General features: G+C 41.7%; 1 protein-coding gene and 1 pseudogene across 1 annotated transcript in view; one reads left to right on the top strand and one right to left on the bottom strand.

Moving 5' to 3' along the window:
• Window positions 1–24,702, top strand: part of FAT3 (FAT atypical cadherin 3) — a 520,423-nt gene that overhangs the window by 116,291 nt on the left and 379,430 nt on the right. The gene's annotated exons all lie outside the window — the stretch shown is intronic.
• Window positions 2,713–3,210, bottom strand: LOC132242052 (ubiquitin-conjugating enzyme E2 D3-like; annotated as a pseudogene).

Genomic DNA, 24,702 nt, shown 5'->3' with positions numbered 1-24,702 from the left:
GGGAAAATTACTGTGTAGGAAAGTTATTTAAGGTAGCTAGCAATAGGCTATGTGAGGCCAGGCAAACATTTTCAAAACAAAATGTTTTCCTAGTCCTAGAAAATACTAATTTCAGTATTCAAGATGCATATTTCACAGAAAACCTCTTGATGTGGTGACTGCATTCATCACCATAACTCTCTGGCTTCATCTAGTTTTGATTCTAAAAACATCATTTCCCAGTCACCCAGAACAGACATACTAGATTCTTATTTTTTTTCTCCGTATCTTTTCAAAAAATTGCTTCCCCGTTCCAGTCAAGATTCTGGCATGTGTAAATGTAGTACTCCCTTCCTCCGACAGCCACATTAAAATTACAACTAAATTACAGAACAACCGTCATTCAGAACCACCCGCAGTGTAGCTGAACAGAAATCTGTAACTAAAGTTATACAGAAGAAGCCACGATGAGACTGATAGGAGGCTCAGCGATGTGGAATGGACTGGTGCCTCACATACCTACATGGGGAGGTGAGAAATTGAGAGGGATATCTAAGCTCTGGAGGTCCCCCTTGAGCAGTCAGGGGTCCAACCCCCACCTCAGCCCCCAGCCTAGGGTTCCATTGCCAGGAACAAAAGTCCCATAAATTGTGGCGGGGAAAACCAGCAAGAACTGTAGCTGAGTGAGAGGGAGGGCTATTGGAGCCCCAGCCGTTCCTCTTAAAAGACCCGCCCAGGAACTCACTTGTTCTCAGTGGGGGGCCTTTCTTGGGCACCTCCAAGCCAAGCACAAGTAGCAGCTACCTGCAGATCGCTCTTACCTCATACTGGGTGGCCCTGGGCAAGCACAGGTTGTGCCTTGACCTGCACCTCTCTGATGATTAGTGACATTGAGCGTCTTTTCATATGTCGATTAGCCGTTTGAGATTATCCTCTTTGGAAAAGGGTCTGTTCAGGTCCTTGCCCCATTTTTTAATTGGATTGTTTGTTTTCCTGGTATTGAGTTTTATAAGCTCTTTATAAATTTTGAATATTAACCGCTTATCAGATGTATCACTGGCAAAAATGTTCTCCCATTCAGTGAATTGTCTTTTCATTTTGTTGATGTTTTCCTTTGCTGTGCAAGCTCTTTTTAGTTTGATGTATTCCCATTCGTTTATTTTTTTCTTTTGTTTCCCTTGCCCAATGAGATATATCAGAAAAAAATATTGCTATAAGAAATCTCTGAGATTTCACTGCCTATGTTTTCTTCTAGGATTTTTATGGTAGTGAGTCTAACATTTAAGTTTTTAATACATTTTGAGTTTATTCTTGTGTGCTGCTGGGGTCCAGCCCCAGCGGGTCCAGGGGTTCCCCAAGGTGTGGACGGAGTCAGCGAAGAATGAAGGACACGGAGTCAGCTTTTAGGTGACCATCATAGCCAGATTCTCTCCTTTATTGTCATCTAATATCTGTATTTATACTATTTGGTCCTCACCTGGGGAAACAACCTCTCTTCTCCTAGCCAGGTTCCTCCCCCTATTGTCCTCTTACATCTGCATTTATTCTATTTGATCTTAACCCCATCCATTCCATTCCAAAGGCTAGGGCGTTTCCCATCTCTATTTCAAGGTTCCTTGAAACATTCCTGCAGGGACTGCCTCAAGCAGCCAGGGTGGATCGGCTTCCAACAGTGTGCGGTGAAAGAAGGTGTTCTAGTTTCTTTCTTTTTTTGCATGTATCTGTCCAATTTTCCCCAAACCGTTTATTGAATAGTCTGTCTTTACCACATTGTATGTTTTGCCTCCTTTGTCAAATATGAATCAATGATAAAGGCTTGGGTTTATTTCTGGGCTCTTTATTCTGTTCCAGGGATCTATATGTCTGTTTATATGCTAGTACCATGAAGATTTGATTAATATGACCTCCTGTGAAACATGCCATTGGTGTCTTGATAGGAATTGCATTGAATCTGTAGATTGCTTTGAGCAGTGTGGACATTTTAATGATGTTAATTCTTCCTATCCATGAACACTGTATACACTTGCCCTTATTAGTATCTTCTTCAATAAAATACCTAGAAATAAATTTAACCAAGGGTGTGACACACCTGTACTCAGAAAATTATAAAACACTGAGGAACTAGTGTTTTTTAGACTTTTCTGGTTGTCTAAATTCCTTTTTTATTGTAAAAGAATGATGAAAATTTACCTCTTGCTGTGTGGGGGATTTCTATGTCTGTTCTGATAGAACCCAGCTCTGGGACAGCAAAAGAAAGGATTGAACTTTATGATCTACTAGCTGAGATCAAAACTTCTCACTCTGCAAGACAGATACCACAGCAACTGTATGGCTTGAACAAAGGAGGCAGCGTGGAGAAGGGTAGAGAGGGCTCTCCTCACAAGTGAATAGGGAGGCAAAAGTCATAATAATTTTGCCCTTTTAATTGTGTGGAGTGCTTAGAACTTCTAAGTATGCTTGTATAGATATTATTGTAACCAAAACGCAGGTTCAGCTGACTGCCACAAGAAAAGCCAAACTCATGAGTCAAGTTCTGATGCAAAGTGAAAGAACTTTATTTAGGTACCCCGACCTGGGAGAATAGTGGCCTCCTCTCTCAGAGACTATCCTGCTTCCTGCGTATGCCCAGGGTTCTTATAGGAATAAGGAAGGGGTGGTGGTTCTTTTTGTTTTCTTTTTATGTTTTTTTGGTTGTTGTTTTTTTTAAGAAAATTAAAAAAGGAACAGTAAAGTTTATTCCAGCTATAATGCAGGTTATTCTGACTTTAAGGTAGCATCACATGGCATACTTCTGAGTCCGTTCCCGAGATATTCTGTTGTACTTTCTTCTGTCTGTTTTATAGATCCATGCAATCGCTGACACTAGGGGGGAGGGGTGTGAGGGTCACCTGGGTTTGGATCACATAGCTGTGAACAAATGAATAAAAGAACTTTAGAAATAGTTAATGCAGGAGACCACTGTGATCTTAGAATATCAAGACAAATGCTGCCATTAATGTTAATATTTGGATGATAAATTCTTGTAAATTCAACCTTAGGTGGTTTGAAGGGGAGTAGTCTGTAGGAAAATGAATTGTCAAAAAGAATACAGCACCTTGATATGGGCTGTCATTGGGTCCCATAATTGTGGCTTGGCAATGAAACATCATCCCCAGCTGGACCTGCAGAACATTGTGCTGGAGGGTCACAGGCCAAGTCACGAAGTTCCTTATTAATCCCTCTCAGTGCCATCGTCTGTGCTTTGTGCCTGGCTCCCCACTATCTCGGTGTGTGCTCAAATGTCTGGCCAAAACTCTTGATTACCCTGGTAGCAGGGAAGGCTTGTCTCTTCCTCTCACACCGGCTCTGCCAGACACAGGCACTGAGGGGCCGGAGCCTCCCTGGAGCTGAGCTGTGGCCTCGGCCTCCTCCCCACGCAGAAGCTGGGTGTCTCCCTGGCCCTATGGGGCTCATGCACATGACACAGGCACAAGATGTCTGCTCTGGTGGAACTAGGGGGTGGTTTTTTATTCCATTATATTGCTAGCATTTGGCATGCACTCGGTTTCTGTCCATTCATCTTTCTAGCTTTTTGGCCCGCTCGGTGTAAGAACCTGCTTACATCTGGTCAATGAAGGAGACACCCTGGTGCTTGCCCCCTGACTGTCTAGGGCAGTGGTTCTCAACCTTCCTAATGCCGCGACCATTTAATACAGTTCCTCATGTTGTGGGGACCCCCAACCATAAAATTATTTTTGTTGCTACTTCATAACTGTCATTTTGCTACTGTTATGAATCGTAATGTAAATATCTGATATGCAGGATGTATTTTCATTGTTGCAAATTGAACATAACTAAAGCATAGTGATCAATCACAAAAACAATATGTAATTATATATGTGTTTTCCGATGGTCTTAGGTGACCCCTGTGAAAGGGTCATTTGACCCCCAAAGGGGTCGCGACCCACAGGTTGAGAACCGCTGGTCTAGGGTATCAGAGTCACTGTGGAGGGCGTGGGCTGCAGGACCTGTCAGGGAGTCTGGAGATGCTGCAGCCCTCAGCCTGCATTCCACATTGGACATGGCACAGGCAAATCTGGGAAAGCCGGTTGGAGTCTGCGGAGCACCCCTGGATTCTGGGGTGCCTGAGTCCTCTGCGCATCCCTGACTCTGCCCGGCGCTCTAAAGTGGCCCCCCAGCTGCTGCTCACCCTGCCAGCTGTCTGAGTTCCAATGGACTGTCTATGGTAACATGATCACATTCTATTCATTTATTTCTCCCACAAACATTTGTTAAGCATTTATTTTGTGTCAGGCATTCAGGAGATGTGCTTCAAACAAAGAGTTTCAACCTGCTGGGAAGTAGAAACTCGGGCTGCTCTGAAAGCACATAAAGAGAATGCCTTACTCCCTGTTGTTCATGTAAGAAGGACTGTGGAACCATCTATTGAAAGGCCCGTGTGCCTGGGATATGAGGGAGATGGGTTTGCGGTGTGTGACAGGTAGTCTGTGGAGGGCCTTTTAGAACTTTTGAATGATTGGGAAACTAGTCCACATTTGTTGATGATTTTAGCCTCTCAAACAACCTCCTGAGATTAATAGAATAGATATTACAATTCCCACCTTATCAATGACTGACATGCAGCTAAGATGTTCAGCGTCTTACTCAAGGTCAAGGCATACTTCAAAGTTTTAGAATTCTCCCACTTTCACCACATTCATTTATTCACTCACTTGTTGAACAATACGTATGAGCATTTACTAGTGTAAGGCCTAAAATCAAGGCTCGGTATTATGTGCTACCCTAACATCTGGTAAAATCAGGAAGGCCTTGAATGGCCTAACTGCAAGTTTTCCTCCCCACTCTGGTCCTGCAGATAAGATCCCTTGGTCAGATGCCCCCCCTTATCAATGGGACCAGGCACAGTTCCCGCTTATCCCTGCCAGCCTGCAAAATTATTCAAACAAAGCAATCACATAATCCAATGAGAGCCAGGGGTCACTGTTCCCCTTTAGTACCACAAAGCCTGCCTCCCACTGCCTCTAGTTGTTCACTTTGTTCCTGAGTACAGCCCCCTTGTGACCCTGCATGACATGCATTATCCTCCTCTTCTGCATTGTGAGTGCCTGTGACTAATAAACTGCTCTTGCTCTCATCTGTCCAGTGTTGAGTGTCCTGTGTTCTGCCATTCCCATGACCCTGTGTTGGGAACCCTTCTCTCAATATAAGGTAGACAGGGGCCCATTAAAACAGTGCCAGAAATGCACATTTCAAATGGAGTAAATTTAAGGAGTTGATATGTTTTGGAGATGACTGTCTCTGTCTACCCTGAGTTATGGAGCAAACTGATGGGAGAACTTTTTCTCTAGAATTAAGGAAAGCATTTTCATCAAAGGGCTCTCAATGCTCAAACCACAATGGTGAGTATTTTGAGGAAGTGCAACCCAGGGGTGAAAGGCAAGAGGAATGACTAACTTTATGTTCTGCTTTCCTGGTAAGTGCCCATGAAACAGCTGTTCTAGTTTCTGCTAAGATTACCTGCAAAAGGTACCTAATCCTCCACACGTTCCCCTTCAGTAACTTTATATGATACATGAGAATTTCTCTGGGAGATCAGAAAAGCTCCAGTCATATAAATGGAAGCAATGCTTATTTTACTGTGACTATAAGAGAAGTAAATACTGAGTTATAGCACAAGGGAGTCGACCAGTGGCCAATTTTGACTTGAATAAAATATGTTCATTGGATGCTGCATAACCAAAACATATGAATAAATAAGTCATGTAAAGTGAAATTATGACTTTATGCAAGAAGCAGTAAGAGGAGATATTAGGAGAATTCCTGGCAAACGTTTGTTGTGTGAATGAAGCTTAAAAAAGCGACTAAACCACTCTGTCAGATTCCTGTTATTCATGTTTATAAGTGACAAGAGTCCAGTGGTTCTCAATCTTCTGGTCTTTTAAATACAGTTCTTCATGTTGTGACCCAACCATAAAATTGTTTTCGTTGCTACTTCATAACTGTTATGAATCATAATGTAAATATCTGATATGCAGGATGGTCTTAGGCGACCCCTGCAAAAGGGTCCTTCCACCGCCAAAGAGGTCGCGACCCACAGGTTGAGAACCGCTGGGCAAGACATTGTTGCAAATTTAGAAGTTAGAATGCTTCACTTATAAGAAACAGACTGTTGATCAGGAAGGAAGACTTGGACTGTCAATGTAATCATAGCTTCATTTCAGCATTTGTTGAGTTGTGAGTATGCATTGCAAGGACAATACTAAATTATTCTAATCAGTTAAGCTGGAATCCTACTGTTTCCACTCCTTGCTCATCTAAATAAAAGTATCTGAGCAATGATATTTAATTTTTTATGTATACTTTGAAGTATTATTTTTGTGTGGAATATTTATCTCTTCATATTATATATTAGGATCCTAGTGATGTTTTTAGCCTTGCATTATCACTTCCTAAATCTAATTCCAAAGTACTTTTTGAAGAAAAAAATAAAGCAATTAGAGCATAAGCTCTGAGGTTATACGAAACTAACAAATTCAAGGAAATAGCATATTACCTATTACAGTGTATTTGTGCATTAATCCAGTTTATTTTGTTTAGAAATGTTTTGAAGAGTTTCTAATTGAAGGTAGATTTGGATTCGTTGGTATTATTCAAGGAAAATTATAATGTTTCATTTGTTCTAATAATTTCTCAGAAGCAAATTAACTAATGAAATGAAGAAAGGGTCAACACCTTCAATATAAGAGCTTTGTGCTTGCAGCTCTGTCTCTTCAATTACTGCACCTTTTATTTCTCTCCGTTGTGAGATTGCAGAGAGATTTAAATTGCTGATGATGAAGTGGAAAAACACCAGTTATCAGTGGACACCAGGTAGCAAATGGACTATCGGGAATAAGACTATTAAGAAAAGGCTCAGCCATCTTAATACCTGCTACTTGGAAATAATAGTTAACATTATTACAAAATAGGTACATATTTGTTAAAACACACAAACATGCAAAATATAATTTAAAGAATTAACATCTTCTTTCATGATATCCTTCCATAGAGATAACCATTTTAATAACTTGATGCTTCTACTTTACAGATTTTAAAATATGCGTTTTATTTACTTGGAGAAATGGTATTGTTGAACTTTTTTACTTAATTATACATTTGGGCATCTGCATGTCAGTTCACAGAGATATATAACACTAATTTTAATATAGTAGAAATGTACTATGACATAAGCCCTGTTTTTGTTAGTGAACATTTGGATTGTCTTCCATTTTTTATTACTTCCAACATTATTACAGTGAATAGACATCTTCACTTACGTATTTCTGTTAATTAATATCCTTATAGTGGATATTATAGATTGAATATTAATAGTGGTAGCCATTGGTAACTTTATTGTCCTTACTATGTGCCAGATATTCTGCTGAGAAAGTGCAGTATTCCCTTCTAATTCTTACCACAACCTATTAGGCAGGGTTGTTTTTTTTTGTCTCCTCTTTTTATAGCTGAGGAAATTAGGTCTTAGATTAAATAATTGCCCAAAGTCACCTAGCAAATAAGAAACAGAATCTGAACTTAAACCCGGGTCTCTCTGATTCTATAGGCCATCGATGTCCTCTTGCCACCATCGCCATGCCTACATCTCCATTGGAGTTTTGCCACCCAAACACATTCTCTCTTCTCAGCTTGAATTTCTACTCCAGATTTCTCTCCCCTTTGCTGTCCTGGCAGCCAAGTATAAACCCCCAACCTCTCCTTTGACCCTGAGATCTGGAGACAGGCCTAAACTTCCAGTCCCGCCCTTGTTGTGCCCAGAGCCTTCCTCAAGCCCGCGTTGGCCTCCCTTGCTTAGGCTACATCCCTGGTAGATGTGGAAGCCTACCTAAGCCTGAGAGTGGGAGGGGAAAGTTCCCTCTAGGTTTTCTGGATTTATAATGCCTTTGCTGTCAGCCAACAGATTCCAGCTGACCAGCAGTCTCAGAGTCAGTCACAAAGAGCAGCTGTCCTCATAAATCGGGGGTTGGTGGGGGAATGGAAAGAAAAATGAATGCATGTCCAAAATGGAAAATCATCATGTCATCATGCTATTTGGTGCTTTGAATCATACTGGCACAACCAAGTATTGGGAGCAGCCAAATAAATGAACTGGAAGATGTTGGCATGTCATTCGGTAAAACTCATATTGCAAAAATAACCACCATCTCATGCTGATGCTTAGACAAGTATGTGAACTACAGTGTACAGACTGTACAGTATTTGAATGACCTCTGGGTGCTGTGTGGGAGGAGTACATTTGTCTGGAAACTGTCTGTGTGTCCATCGTAACTCAACTCTTTTCTAAATCTTATCCTCGTTTCCCCTTCCAACACTTCTTTTTCTACTTTTTATTTTCTTATGTTATTTCTAAACAAAGTTGTTTTCTAACATTTGTTTATGTGGCTCGCTGTCTTTTAGGCTGTGAGATCTGTGTGGGTGTGGATCCTATCTCTTTTATCTTTCATTCTCACCATATTTTCCTCTACCTTTTTTTTGCTTCCTTTCTCCCATCCAAGTTTATTAACAATCTCTTCTCTGCCAGGCACTATGAGACACATCATATCCCTAGAGATACATGAGTGTGTGAAAGATGCAGACTATTTTCTTACAAGGCTCATTATCTAATAGAAAGTGCTGACAAACCTAGACTCTCACATAGTGTCTGACACAGAGAAGATACTCAAGAAAGGCATTTATTACATTTATTTGTTAAATTCTTACAGATATGGAAGCTGATTCTCAGGGTTATTGACTGACTTGTCTGCTCATTCATTCAGTTCAAGTTGTGAATGCCTGCTGCCATGATACAATTCCCATCTTGTCTGCCCAGTTAATGTACCAGTAATTTTTCCATGTATAAGACACTCCCACTCTTAAAACCCAAAGTTAAGAAATCAATATTTTAAACATTTTGTTGATTTTCCTCTTAAGGCTTTCTTCTTTTCTGGCATCTTAAGGAGTTGTTCTTCCTGTTTTCTCCACTATCTGATTATATATTCAGCGGGAGGAGGTCCAAATTGTCTCCTTGCAGTTCTTTTGCATGGCTGATTACATTCAGTTTGAATTTTGCAGAGTAAGACAATCGCTTACCATATTTGTCTTTTTATTTTTTGACATCTTTATGGGCTCAGAACTCTCCAGCCCCTATTGCATCTGTGCACTCTCCACCACCACCTCCAATTAGGGCATCAGCTGATGTCAGTAACAATAAGGCTCGTGATTGGAGGAAGCCTGTTTGACAAGGTATGGGCAGCTGAGCACCCATGCAGCTCCCGCCTTGGCTGTCTTCCATGCATAAGACACCCCTTGATGTTCAGTCTAATGATTTTAGAAAAACATAGCGTCTTATACACGGGAAAATACGGTAGTTATTTTTATTGTAATATACTAAGATGAGGGTGATTTGTCAGGGCTCATAATCAGTGTTAATTTTCTAAGAATTGGCATGTGAGAAGGGCAGGTGGTCAAGGGTTATACTCCCTTTACTTTTTCAAGGTGATCATTTGCACAAATTTTCTAAAAGATCACTTATTGTTTCAAAGTGTGTTTTTGGCATAGAGCCCCCCCCCCCCCTTGACCCTGTGTCTATGCTATGTAAGGTATAAAAATAAATTCTTGTTGCTTTGGCCGGGTGGCTCAGTTGGTTGGGGTGTTGTCCTGTGAACCAAAAGATTGCAGGTTTGATCCCCTGTCAGGGGGATCATACCTGGGTTGCAGGTTTGATCCCCCGTTGGGGCATGTTCAGGAGGCAACCAATTGATGCTTCACTCACATCGATGTTTCTCTCTCTCTTATCTCCCTCTCCCCCTATCTCTAAAAAGCAATTAGGAAAAAAAAATCCTTGGGTGAAGATTAAAAATAAATTAATAAAATAAATTATTAACTCACAGGTTCTGTTGTGCGATTTTCCCCCTTAGTAGTTTTATTTTTGTTTTGTATTTTATTTACTTTTTTTATGCCAGAACTATTACCATAATATATATTGTCAAGTTGGGCAAATTTTACCCATGTGTAGAATTTTCACTAGTGTTTGACTAATACAAGAAAAAGAGAGCCCTGGCCAGGTAGCTCACTTGGTTGCAGGAAGCATTGTTTTGATATGCCCTGTTGAGGCACGTATAGAAGTAGGAGTCAACCAGTGATTGCATGGGTGAGTGGAGCAACAGATTGATCTCTCTCTCTCTCTCTCTCTTTCCCTTCCTTCTCCCCCCCCCTTCCGCCTCTTACTCTCTAAAATCAATAAATATATAAAAAGAGAAAAAAAAAACTTTTGGGAGATGCTGCTTAAAGAATGTTGTTAATAAGGGTGTCTGTTTTCATTGGGTGGGTAGGTATAGGAATAGCATGCAACTCAATGAAATATACCTGGAAAATGAGAAAATAAAAATTAGTTTAGAGCAATGGCATATCTCCTTCATTAGACCTCCTCAGAGAAGGAAAAAGAAAGATTTAAAATCTTGGATGATGGAAGCTGATAACAAAGCATCAGTTCTATCTTATGTAAATTATTGGACTACAGAAAAAAACCTAATCATTTCATCTGAAACCCACAGCATATTGTATGTAAGTTAAATTAGAAGGACTGAGTCATTCTTACTATTCTCCACAGAGCAGTAACTATAAATTTCACCCTATATGATCACTTCTACATTGCACCTTCAACTAATAACCGTCATTAATAATATTCTGAAATCAGACACCCAGTTGCTAGACTGTAAGTGTAGCTTATCTATATATGAACAGGATTTATTTGTTCATAAAGAAGTTAATTGGACAAGTAATTTTTGAAAAATGCCTTTGAAAATATGATTGTGGCCGAAACCGGTTTGGCTCAGTGGATAGAGCGTTGGCCTGCGGACTGAAAGGTCCCAGGTTCGATTCCGGCCAGGGGCATGTACCTGGGTTGCAGGCATATCCCAGTAGGAGATGTGCAGGAGGCAGCTGATCGATGTTTCTCTCTCATCGATGTTTCTAACTTTCTATCTCTCTCCCTTCCTCTCTGTAAAAAATCAATAAAATATATTTTAAAAAAATATGATTGTGGTGAAAATGTGTTCATGTATATATTTATACAACCAAACTTTACAGAGTATACCAATTTGGAGAACAAGATTAACAGGGTAAAGAATAGAGGAAGAACTAAGTTTACAAGTGGACTCCTCTGTTGCGGGGGGGGAGGGGGGGAACAGGTCATTTTAAATGTCAATTGACTTCAAAGAAAATAATAATTCAAATTTGAAAAGCTTCCATACATCATGGTAATACAGTGAAAACATGACATTTTACCTCCTTGGAATTCTAGTGTTGGGTTATAACCCTACTGTCCACTACTTACTGTCTGGAAACTGTGACTTATCATAGGTATTAAATAAACATGGAAGACTGGAGAAATTCATCCACCCTCCACTCATCTACTCATTGACTGATTTCTTTTGGGAGGCAAAAAGGAGAGTGGAGTGTCCAAAGTTTCCTGAGAAAGGTCCAGAAAAGTGATCTCCAAAATCATTCTTCTGTAGAGACAGAAAAGGACCAGGCTAAAGCTGTGTTTAGACAATCAAAATAATTGGACCACATATTGATAGACTGGCTTATTTTAATTATCTTAAATGAAGGCACAAAATCCAATAGATTGCAGAGGAATGAAAGGGCCTAAGCTCCAAATTAGCGTCTGGACAGCTAATTCTATGGTCCTGTATATATTATGTGAATCAAAGCATTTGTCTCTGCCCCCCACCCCACCCCACACACACACACATACACACACAAATGTGTTTGTACTAAACAAGCACACATTCCGTGGGAGTTCTCGTCAGCTGCTGGAGTAACCAAAAAGGCATGGAAACAGTCCTCAATCACAAAGAATAAAATACCAGCTTTTAGTACTCTTAGGAATTGTACTGTTTAAAAATAGCCATTAATGATTTGATGAAAGGACTTCTGACTGGTTAACTGGCTAATTGCAACCTTATCAAATCTCTGTTTCTAGATTAATACTACTCATGAATAGTTAATTCTGAAAATATTCTGTGTGCAGGGAATAGAAAAGGGTTGAGCCCACATTTCATACAGTGTAGCTGCCCTGAAACAAAGGGGTTTTAGGCGGGCACTGTACGCTGTAAGTAGGAGATAGGGGAAAGATAGCAATACTTTCCATGAATTCCTCTAAGGACTCATATGGGAAATAGAGGAGAGCCTGCCTTTTTTTTTTTTTTTTGGTAGACTCATCTTTGTTTTGCTTTAATTTGCTCTCAGAATAAAACACTCCAGAATTGTCCTTTGGGGGGCTGTTACCATGGATTGGTTAGTTACTTTATTGACTGTGTATTAACATTCTCGGAACTGCATGTTCTGCCTGTTTCTTCACTAAATTATACTTCCCAATGTAGGCAGATGGTGGTGCCTGTTTTGTAGGGACACGTTGTGTATGTGTGTTTTTTCACACGTGCTATTTGTTTGGACATTGTCCATCTCTTATTTCAGTGGTCAGTAGTGGGAGGTCAATTGCAACGTACAGGGACAAGATTATAGGATTTTATTTCATTTATTCTCTATTTTATAAGCATTGAGCACTTACTTTGCTCTAGATAATGTAATCAAGTGCAATTTAAACAACTCCTAGCATTTCTATCTTTCCTGTTTGATCTGCCCAAATAACACGACCCAGAACTCCACAACCAATAGCTGTAAGTTTGGTATTCTCCAGATGTTTCCTCGTGTCTTCCTCTCTTGTATCCTCATCTCTATTCTCTAAGTCTTTGTTTTACCTTTGCAAGGATAAAAGTGCATGCAAGTGACTTTTCTAAACAAAACAGCTTACAAAGAGGAACTCTCATGCTTACCTTTATGGCACAGAGAACTAGAGGAGGGTTTGACATTAGTTGTCTATTATTTCTACCAAGAACTTTCCCTAGTGTCCAGCTCCCTTCAGACCCCTACTAGCAGACATTCCCTTAAGTGAAAAGCTTTCCCCAAAATTGGGAAGGTAATTGTGATTGGAGAAGAGAGTGGGGACCCCAAAGAACAGGGGAGAGAGCAGGTTGGGGTATAAAAGAGTCATCTCCACTTTGCAGAAGTAGCTTCTCCTCCCCCTTATCCAGGACGATAAGACATGGCTCCTGCCTCTAAAGAGGATTCAGTCTAGAAAGGGAGATAGAAAAGTCAGCCCACAGTCACAGCACTGTGTGGTAAGTGCTAAAGGCAAGCTTTCCATAGAATGGGCTCCCCACAGGGTCATCGTTTAGCTACTTCCTTGAGTGTGTTGGTATAACTTTCTGTAATCTGTTTCATATTATTTCTTTCAAAGGAGGTAAGTATAGGAACTGGGTCCCTGGAGGGTATACAAAGCATTCAGGAGGTCTACACAGAAGACATTTTTTTCTAGCAAACGGAGGGGAGCTGGTGGTGGCTTACTTTCAGTTACACAGGAGTTTTAAAAAATCAAACCAAAACAAACCTCATCCTCTGGGTGTTGCTATTCTTATTATAGGTAGCAGAGAAAAAATACGCCTTTCTCAAAAGTAAGATTTTTCATCTATAATATACTTGAAATCTAGGAGGAACATTACATCTTACACGTTCTAGTCTCATTTTACAGAAGAAACTGAACCCCACATATGTTAGCAACAGTAGTCTCTATTTATTGAGCGTGGTCTTTGTTTCAGACCCAGATATAGTTTACATTGATGATCATTTAAGTCTCACAACAACCCTAAACTCTAAGAAACAGATTCCGTGGGAAGGCCATCATATAGAGAAAGAAGCTGAAGCCACACAAGGTTACGGAACTTGCCCAAGTTCACATAATTTAGAAGGTGGTAGAGACTTGAACCTAGATATTGATAGCTCCAAAGCCCATGCTCAGGACCACAGTGTTAAGCTATGTCAGTGATTCCCAAAGTGGGCGCTACCGCCCCCTGGTGGGCGCTGCAGCGATCCAGGGGGGCGGTGATGGCCACAGGTGCATTTGTTTTAACTTTTTTTGTATTACCTTTCTATTCTGAGTTCAATAAATAGTTTCATAATTTCAAACTTCAATGTTTCTAATTTACACCTTTCTTTACTATATTTTACGAAAAAGGTAGAAACATTAATACATATATCTTTCTGTTTAATTGCTATTAAAATTTAAAAAAGTTAATTTCCAGGGGGCGCTGAGTAATATTTTTTCTGGAAAGGGTGCGGTAGGCCAAATAAGTTTGGGAACCACTGAGCTATGTAATCCAACAGAGCTACTACAATCTTTCCGTCTTTTGACCTAGAAGGCAAGGTTCAAAGAACTTGCCTTCAAAATGTCTCTCTATTGTCTGGGCTAGTGGTTCTTAAACTTCTCTGTATTGTTTTAATTTTAGTACATGTGCTGTGAGCACTAATAGTTCTTAAACTTGAGCATGCATCACTGTTATCTAGAAAACTTGCTAAAACCGAGAGCATGGGGTCTGGGGTGGACAAATATTAAGGTGGCCTTCTACAATCCCTACCTCCTGATGTTTGTTCCTGTCTTGGTATAATCCCCTCTTTTTGTGCAAGGAATTCATAACTTGCTTCTCACCAGTAGACTATAGAAAAGGTGATGGCTATCACTTTCATGATTATGGTGTTGTAACTGGACAACCAAGAGGTCTGGGCTGCAGGTCACTACTTCCCCAATAAAGCAGAGACAGGGTTGAATCTTATATGAGTGTTTATTGCAATAATGCTGGCATTATGGGAGAGAAGCAGGTCATCCACAAACATCTGCTCTCCACCCCACCGTGAGCCCGCTGATTATATTGGGTAGAAGGAAAAATATTACATGGGAAAGTAGGAATTGCAGGCATGGGAAAGTGGGCACTGATAATCATTACAGGTTATAAATCATGTGGGCTGGAGAGGGGGTGTGTCACAGAAAGCAGGTGCTCCCGGGTGCCCAGGGACCAGATTACAGGTAATAGGGGCTGGAGGTTGTAAAGAGCAGGTGCCTCCTGGACTAGATTGTTTTGGCCACAAGGTTGTAAATCTTTCCATAATGATAGGCAGTTCTCTGAAGGAGGATGGACTGTATTCTGATGTTAGCTCCAGTGTCCCAGGGTGTATAACTCCCAGCGAGTTTAGGATGTCCTTTCTCTAAGCAAAACAGAGCCATCATGGTTAACAGAGCATGATTAATATTTCTTATAATTGTAGCTGGTCCCCAATATTCTATTTCTACCCCTAACAGTATGTTTTATAAAGACTCTTTTGCTAACAGATTTGCTGTAGAGACAATGCTGGCTTGATGAAGTCTGTAGCCATCTGAGCAAGCTCATGTGGCAAGGAACTGCTGGCAGCCTCCAGGGCCCGAGAGTAGCGTCCCCTAGATGATAGCTAGCAAGAACCTGGTGCCTTCAGTTCCACAATCACAAGTAAATAAGGCTGCCAACTATTGGAATAATCTTGGAAGCAGATAATCCCCAGTCAAGCCTCCAGATGAGAACACGGCCTGGGTGACATTGTGATTGCAAGCTCCTATGACCCTGAGCAGAGGACCCACCTAAGTCGTGCTCAGACTCCTGTCCCATGGGAACTAGAAGATAATAAATATGAGCTATTCTAAGCTACTAAGTTTGTGGTACCTTTTTCATACCAGTAGATAATTAACACAAGAGTTTCTGATTCAGTGGATCTGGGGGTGGGTCCCAAGAATTTGAATTTATCAGAATGTCTCTGGGGATAGTAATACTCCTGGTCCAGAGACCTCACTTTGAGAATCACTGGCCTAGAACCTAGACAATTGCATTATATCCTCCTTGTTCTCTTCATACACTCTCTTACCTCTCTCTTCCATTTCTCACACTGCAGCCAGAGAACTTCTTGAGATGCAAATCATATTACTGTTTCCTGAAAACCTTTCAGCACCTCCCAAAGGTGCACGCTCTGCTGCTGCAGCCCGGCTCCCTGGCTGTCTCTCCCTCCTCCCTTCTGACACAGGTCCTTCTTTCCATTCCCCAGTTCCCTCCTCTGCCTAGACTCACCCTGTCCACCCAGATTAACTTCTGATCTCTCTTTGGATGAACCTGTACTCACCTTCTAGCACAAGTGGCAACCTCCTTAGCAAAGCCTTCTCTGACCTCTGCCTGGATGAGGAGTCCTTTTTGTGTATTGACTTGGGGATGAACTATATGGGCTTATGAAACTCATCGGTCTGTGTCCAAATCTCACTTCCACCATTTTATTAGCTATGGAAACTTGAACAAATTAATTAACCTTTATGCGTCTCCCTTTCCTCAATACTAAAGTGATATGCTTCGTTACTTCATCATATTAGGAAAATTAACATCTCCCGCATTAAAATGGGATTGATTGGCTGATGGTACTGGGTTATTTTATTAAGAGAGAAAAATCAAATGAGTTAAATGCATGGAAACCTGCCTGGCACTTGGTGTACTCTCAATAAATGGTGATGGTTCCGGCTTTCTGTGTTGTTATTACTGTTGTGAGCTATACCATAGACACATGTTCCCTTATTTCAGTGCTTTGTAATTCTGCATTTTTGAATTTCCATCTCCCCTTCTAGATTATAAGCACCAAGAGAGTAGGACTCATGGCCAACCTTGCGTCCGTTCTTAGCTCCTGTGCTTGGAGCAGTACCTGGCACAACATGGACAGTCAAAAGATCCAGTGCATATTTGATGAATGAATGAAAGGTAACACAACCCCAGTCCAGGAGGCCTATTCCCTGATCAATATGTTTTCTTTCCAGTTGGCAGTTTCCTCTATATTTCAGTTCCTAGTTGTACCAGTCCCTGAGTACTACCCTTCATCCACTGGGTTATGATGAGTGTGTTAGGTTGTCCTTGATCTTGGGTTCCAGTGGACTCCATACTATCACCTACAATTTGGTTTTGCCATGGAATACGGAGGAGATGTACTCTTCAATAATTATACCTGAGCCCTGGCTGGGTGGCTCAGTTGGTTGTGAGCATTGTCCCAAACACCAAAAAAGGTTGCAGGTTTGATCCCCGGTCAGGCATCATGGTGCATACCTAGGTTGCAGGTTTGATCCCCAGTTGGGGCACTTATGGAAGGTAGCTGATTGATGTTTCTCTCTCACAGTGGTCAATCTCTCTCTCTCTCTCTCTCTCTCTCTCTCTCTCTCTCTCTCTCTCTCTCTTTCTCTTTCTCAAATCAATAAAAACATATCCTCAGGTAAAGATTAAAAAGCAACAACACAATAGCCCAGCTAGTGTTGCTCAGTGGTTGAGTACCAACCTATGAACCAAGAGGTCATGGTTTGATTCCCAGTTGGGGCACATGCCCAGGTTGTGGGTTTGATCTCCAGTAGGGGGCAGGCAGGAGGGCGTCTACCAATGATTTTCTCTCATCATTGATGTTTCTATCTCTCTCTCCCTCTCCCTTCCTGTCTGAAATCAATAAAATAAAAACACACAATAATTGTACTTGGGTCAAACTCTTGAATGTTTTTGCTTCCTAAGATTTTCCTTCTCACTTCAATGTTGTTTCAAAGTGGTACATCTACCAGATGCTAATAGCACATCATTGCTCTAAACCAAACTTGATCTCTCTGAGATCAAGCCCAGAACTCAGCTACTTGTCTTCAGGGCTGGTCAGAGTGCTCCACAAGAGATGATGACACAGCTCTCTTTGTACTGTGCTGGAGGGTGGCTCAGTTTCATTCTTGATTGCTAAAAGAAATGTATTCTGTAGATTTTTTTTTTTTACTTTATCCTGAGAGCTGGCTTAGAAAACTACAGTCTGCAAGATTCCCTGGAGATGTTCTCCTCTCTACCCTAATTTAGTGACCTTTCTTCTGAAACTTCTTTTGAATGTCTGGGTTTAATTAAGAGTTTTTGTATGCAATTATGGAAGTTACCCAGCTGCCCCCTTTGTTATTCCTCCATCTGATTTGGGTTGAACATGTTTTTTTGATAATTATAATTGCTTTGGACAATTATACAATATTAGCTCTTTCTTATGTCTGAAAATCCTTAATGCTGACTTATATGCAACTAATGATGATAGCCATTGACATAATCAGTTCTAATGATCTTTACTGTCTACCTAGTTTTGCATATAGGATATAATTAAAATTTCTGGAAGGTTGGACAGAATGGCTCTTTGTTCTATGTTTAAAGTATTACTGCAATGTTCACTGGAAACAAGTACATTATTGCAAAATGGATTTGTGTCTCTACTTTCCAACTCTGGAAATGTGGGGAGATTCTCTAGTTCTCTTTGGCTGTGTCCTCACTTTTCCTCTAATACTGTCTTGAACGATCAAGATCATAAAAAGATATCATATGGCCCTGCCAGGTTGCTCAGTTGGTTGGAGTGGCCTTCTGTACACCAAAAGGTTGTGTTACTGGTGGAGGTGGGGTTATTGGGGGTACTGCTGGTATTAATAACTAGCTAATTACATTTTTACCAGGTATGGGTTTGATCCCCATTCAGGGTGCATATGGAAGGCAACCGATTGATGTTTATCTCTCTCCATCCCTCACTTACTATCTCCTTCCCTCTGTCCCTCTCTCCTTCCCTCCCCATCTCTCTAAAAAGTAAGTGAACATATCCACAGATGAGAATATTTATTAAAAAGATATTATGTGTAATGAAAGGGCTTTATAAACTACTAGAGGTCCGGTGCATTAAAATTCATGCACTGGAGGGGGGGGTGCGTCCCCTAGCCTGGCCTGCTCACAGTCCAGGAGCGCTCAGGGGCAGGAGACGACCCGGCCATCAAGGGAAGGCGATGCCCCCATTAAACCTCTGCTGCTGCCACTGCCAGCAGCGCAAGCCTCAGCCAGCCCTGGTTATCTGAGCCTCGGGGAGCCTTAGGTGACTGGGGGGCTGAGGGCGGGTCTGGCCTCACCGTGCACCTGCTGTGTCCCCTCCCCCAGCTGGGCTGAAAGGACTGTGGGACTCTGGTGGGGCTGAGGGGACTGGGCACTGCCATCTTGTGGCTATGGGCCCCGTCATCTTTGCGATGGTGTGGTGGTCAATTTGCATACCCTAGCTTTATTAGATAGGATAATGTCTTCTTTACCTGTAAGTGACTATTATTTCTAATTCATATCATCCTAAAGTGATTTTGTAAAGTTTGGTTGAATGCTATATTCAGAAAAGAAAGCTAGATTTTATTACTGATTGTTTTTAAACATCAGATAATAGCAACTTAAAACTGTTTAGCACTTACAATTTATGAAACATTTTCTCACATATTAACCCATTCCTAACCTGGTGAAAGGGGAAAGGTGATCTTGCTAGGCAGCTTGATGTATATATTTCACTTAACCCAGAAACCTTGTGAAGAAGATAAAATTAGCTCCATTTTTCTGATAAGAAATTTAGGATCATGGTTCAAGGTGATACAGCTTGAACTTGGGTCTTTATAATTCATCGTTCTCTTGTCCTCATGGCATAGTTCTATTCTGTGAAGAATAATGGAAATAATACAGAAAGGGACCTTGAGTTTGCTGGAGTGGATCACTGTGCAAATTCCCCTCTTTGACTCGTAGCCTTCACTCACATTAGTGAAGAAACATGGAACTAGGAGGGGCCTTCACTGATTTATTCCTCTCCTGAGATCTAAGTGTAACCAAGGTATAGATCTAGCACTAAAATACTCTAGTGGTGACATGACCCTTGCCCCCACCTCCACAGTTGACTATATCTGGGGACAGCTTTTATTGTTGCAGCTGGCCAGATAGATGCTCTTGACATCTAAGTGGTTGGAGAGCAGGGATGCGGCTAAACATCCTACAACGTGCAGGACAGCCATACCTCTCACAACAAAGAATTATGTGGCCCAAAATATCAGTAGTGCCAAGTTTGAGAAACGTTTCTTTAGCTGGAGGAGTCAGGGAAGGCTTGAAGGAGGCAACGCAGAACTGGGGTTGAAAATATAATTTTAAAATTCTTCAAGCAGGCTATAGAGAAGCAAAAGGTATTGCAGGCAAAGAGTGAGGCATTTGCCAAAGTAGAGAGGCCTGAAATTCATCGGAATGTTTGAGCTCTTTTGGTGCTGTTTTAGCATTTCTGGGAGGAGAAGTAGTGGGATGACACTGAAGCAGTGTGTTAAGTTCCCTTTTTCTAGCAGTAATTCACAATATGAGTTGGATTGTAAACTCATTTTGTCTGTGATGATCATTCTTTTTGCTGGGCAACCTGTGAATATCCCATCAGGTCTTAAGTTCATGGAGAGACAACTCTACAGAAACCAGGCGGGCAGGCAGTCAAGGCCAACCTCAAGTCCCCACAGACCTGTGCTGGTCTCCTCTCAGTGGGTGTCTGCAAGGGATGAATCACATGTAGGCGAGCACTTGAACACCTGCACTGAATACGTCTTTCCTAGCTTTTGTATCAACGGACCCTGGTACAGTGTCTCCTCCGTGGTCTCAGCTCTAGAGAAATGAGATGAGGCAGCATGCACGGTGGTACTCAGGGTGCTCATACGCAGTAATACAGGACCTCCAGCCAATGCAGTTTGCTAGCCTTCCATGCTATTGTACCAATTATGCAGGATGATTCCCTCCTCTCTATTATACCACAGCTTCAATTTGGTTACAATCAATTCTATTCAATGTATCTTTCAACCCTAATATGTGTGTGCTGGCAAATCTGGGTTGGCATTCTGGCTTTGGATTTTGCTTGCTATGGGACTTCTGGCAGATGCCGCCTTCTCTAAAATGGACATCATAACACTTAGCAAAGCTGTATTCTGGATTAGAAATGGTATGCAAAGAATCTGAAACTGTGGTAATAAGTATTCTAGACAAATATTAGCTGTATTATTACTGCTATTATGGCAGGGCTGATGATAGTGGAGGATATGAAGGGTGATGAGGTGCATTCCCATTCCCGTGTTTTGGAGCTCTGCTTAAGAGAGCGCCCACTCTCCAGCACGCCATGGCATTGTACTGCTTAGTCCCACCACCTCAGCATGGTACCAGTCCTGCACCAGCAGCTGTGATCCTGAGCTTGTGACCTTGGGTAGTTTATTTAACTTCTCTGAGCATCACCGGGTGATTTGCAAGAACCAAACGAAATGAAACATTTAAAAGTCTTGGCACGAAGTAGAGACTGAACAAATGCCGGTTCTGTTCTCCCTGAGGCAGTCATCGTCAAGATGCTTTGTGGATTTCACTGCTTGCAAAAAAAAAAAAGGAGGTTAAATCAAAGTCAAGGGTGAAAAGAAGGGGAATCACAGAGTTTTTGTTTTGTTTGGCTTTGTTTTCTTTTTTTTAAAAAATATATTTGATTGATTTCTTACAGAGAGGAAGGGAGAGAGATAGAGAGTCAGAAACATCGATGAGAGAGAAACATCGATCAGCTGCCTCATGCACGACCCCCTACTGGGGATGTGCCCTTGACTGGAATCGAACCTGGGACCTTTCAGTCCGCAGGCCAACTCTCTATCCACTGAGCCAAACCAGTCAGGGCTTGGCTTTGTTTTCTTTTAAGTTTTACAAAATAGGCAGAGATTCTTCTCTCCCTCAAACTTGAGTAGATTTCAGATGACTTATCATTCTCCAAGGTGAAATATGTTTTTCTGATTTGATCACGAGACATTGCCAGACATTTCTCATAGATGGTTTTGACCTTGGATGGAGATATCTCAACCCTTGTTGGCACCAGTCTCCTGGTAACACCCCTTCCAATCCCAGTTTGAACTCCCAGAATTTATTCTCTGGCTCAGTCACTTCTGCCCTGGCCTCTGGTGTCTGCTTGCACTAGACCCCCCCACCACTGGGGGCTGAGCAGGGGAGAGAGACATTTTTCCTATTTACTCCCAGAGCCCTTACCCTTCGGCTCACAGCCCTACTCCAAGCTGCAGACAGTACCTGGGGCACTTTACTGATGGTGTGCACTTGCCTGCCTCAGGCCCTTCAAGTTTCCCTGGCCCAGACTGAGCTCCAGCTGGAGTTCAAGTAGCTGTATCCCAGTCTTTTGTTATTTCTTCTGATACCTTACAGTGCTTGCAGGTTCTTGAATATGCTAATGCATATTCTTCTGATTGAATTGCCCTTCCATCCTCAAGGATGAGGGTGACTGTCACTTCCAGTCCTCAACCCAGACTACCTTGCTATCTACTAAGCACATAGCATTCATGATGATCATATAATACCTATTTGCATTGTTAGTTTCGTAGGTTGATTTCTTAGGGCACAGGGGCTATAAAAAGTGAATCTTTATTGGACCCACAGCCCCTGGTGCACTATAAGCATAGAGTAAATGTGCCCTAATGCCTATAACTAAGGAGACAGGGAGAGAAGGAAAAACGACCTACTGACATGCTGAAGGAAAATGGCAAGAGTGAGACTATGAGTAGATCCTTCAGATTTAATTCTGTTGGGGCCACTGTCAACTAAGCATTTGGAAAGTGAAGATACCAGGAAGTCCAAGAGTATCAGAAACTGAGCCACAGTTAGCAGTGAGCTGGGAGAATGACCTGGTAGATGAGCAGTACTCAGAGGCGGGAGGGCAAATCTTCATTCCATCACTTAGTACCTCTAGGACAGTGGTTCTCAACCTTCTGGCCCTTTAAATACAGTTCCTCATGTTGTGACCCAACCATAAAATTATTTTCATTGCTACTTCATAACTGTAATGTTGCTACTGTTATGAATCATAATGTAAATATCTGACATGCAGGATGGTCTTAGGAGACCCCTGTGAAAGAGTCATTCAACTGCCAAAGGGGTCGCAACCCACAGGTTGAGAACCACTGCTCTAGGACCTCATTCAAATTTGGTTCTCTGATGCTACATTTCACTTTCGGTAAAACTGTGGTTAGTAGCACCTACTTAGAGCTACTGCATTTGGCCCATGGTAGGCACTCAATGAAATGCCCTATTATTAACTTCAAGACTGAAGATGATATATACTCAAGGAGTTCCCTGCATGTATCTTTTGCATTGTCTGAGTATACGGCATCCACCCTATTATTCCCACCGTCCTGATTATTAATATACATTTAGTGTGCCAAGCCCTGTGGTGGGCACTTTCTATACATTTTCTCATTCACTGTTCCTCCCAGTAATCCTGTATGATAAGAAGGCTCATTGACATATACGTATATTACACAGATGAGGGAACTGGGGATTAGAGAATGTAGGTGGCTTGCCCAATATCTCCCATAATAAGTAATTGAGATTTACAGCCAACAAGTCCTGCTGAAACCCCGACACTCCTCACCACTATCCTATAATGCCCCTTCCAGGGTTGTCGGAAAACAACCATGTGAAGCTATCCTGAGTGCTGGCTATAGGAGCCTTAACAGAACATGTGGAAATGCAATTTCTGCCTCTGAAACACACATGACACACTGTCTTCCAAGGCCCAGATTTACCCAGAAATGGACAAAAGGACCAGCTAATCCTAATACATAAATTATGTGCCACTGAGCATCATTTAGAGCAGCATAAAAACGGGTTTAGGAGATGAATGTTTGATGTCTTCCTTTAAGGTCCTCAGGTTAACAGGTATATATACTGATTTTATCAGGAAAGCAAATCTAGAATGTGTTGTGTTTTGTTTTTCCTTTCTACCTCCTCTAGGATAGGTAGAATTTTCTGCATTTGTCTAGGAAGTTACACTTTCCTAAGTGCTTTTGTAAACCTGTCTCATTTGATCCTCATAGCACCAGGAGAGGTAGGCCCAGCAAAGGACATTCTTCTTTATGAATAGATGAGGTGGCTGGGGCTCTTGGGGAGGGTGCTAGCCAAGGTCACATGAGTAATTAGTAACAGCCTGGCTGGAATCCAGGTCTCTTGGCTCAGTGTGCATCTTCCCCCAAACGCTTGTTGCATTGGTATCTGAAGGCTGCAACAAAGTGTATTCAATGAAATCTTCAACATATGTTGACTGGCTGATTTGGCTCAAAATAATTGAAGATCTTTTCACTGTGATTTCCATTGTATCTGTAAAGGAGTTTAGGAGCACATTATCTCCAGTTTGCTGGTGCGCAGGAAAGAGGCAGAAAGCAAACCATGGGGCTGGTTTGGAAGTTGTTTCCTCCGAAGCCTGAACTGACTTCAGAGCAGGGAAGTTTGCCGTTTCAGTCAGTGGTTAACGTAGACTCTCCTCTCGTCAGTCATGACTGGGAATAATCTGCCTGGAGCTTGTAAAATGGAGCCCAGCTTCATGGTAGAGAGGACACCCACCCAACTACTGTGATTTCTGGGACATAACATCCACTAGGAGGTCCCGAGAGAGTAATAAAACTATGTACACAGTGTAGTGTTTTTTCAGATCGTCGATAGCGTGTTTTAACAGAGTTCTTTGTAGTGGGAACCACATGGGCTGGGGATGATTTTGGTCATTAACGCTTAGCTATTTGAACCCAAATCGGCTGGTTTACATCAGAGTTGAAGAGACATTTCCAAGTTTTAGCTCTTTATCTTGGTAATCTGTAAAATCTTCACTGGACGTGCATTTGCTTTGGTGTGGATCCATGCAAAAGATGAGCGCTGAGAGTTCTCAGTGCAAAAATTCGGGGACTGTTGATTGCTTAAATCTGTTGTGCAGAGGATGAGAGAAGGCTCGGACTAGGATCCCTCTCCCAGCACATAACCATCCCGTCAGCTGGCCCACCTACAGAATGGGCACTTAACAAAGGCCAAGGGATTTTACAGCGTATGGAACCTTTTGCTTAAATAATATTCTGTCTGCATTGAGATTTTGCTCGCGATTCTGTCTCAGATACCTGTCAGTAAA

Source organism: Myotis daubentonii, chromosome 9 (genome assembly GCF_963259705.1).
Source record: "Myotis daubentonii chromosome 9, mMyoDau2.1, whole genome shotgun sequence".
NCBI lineage: Eukaryota > Metazoa > Chordata > Mammalia > Chiroptera > Vespertilionidae > Myotis > Myotis daubentonii.
This window is presented reverse-complemented; position numbering and strand designations above follow the sequence as displayed.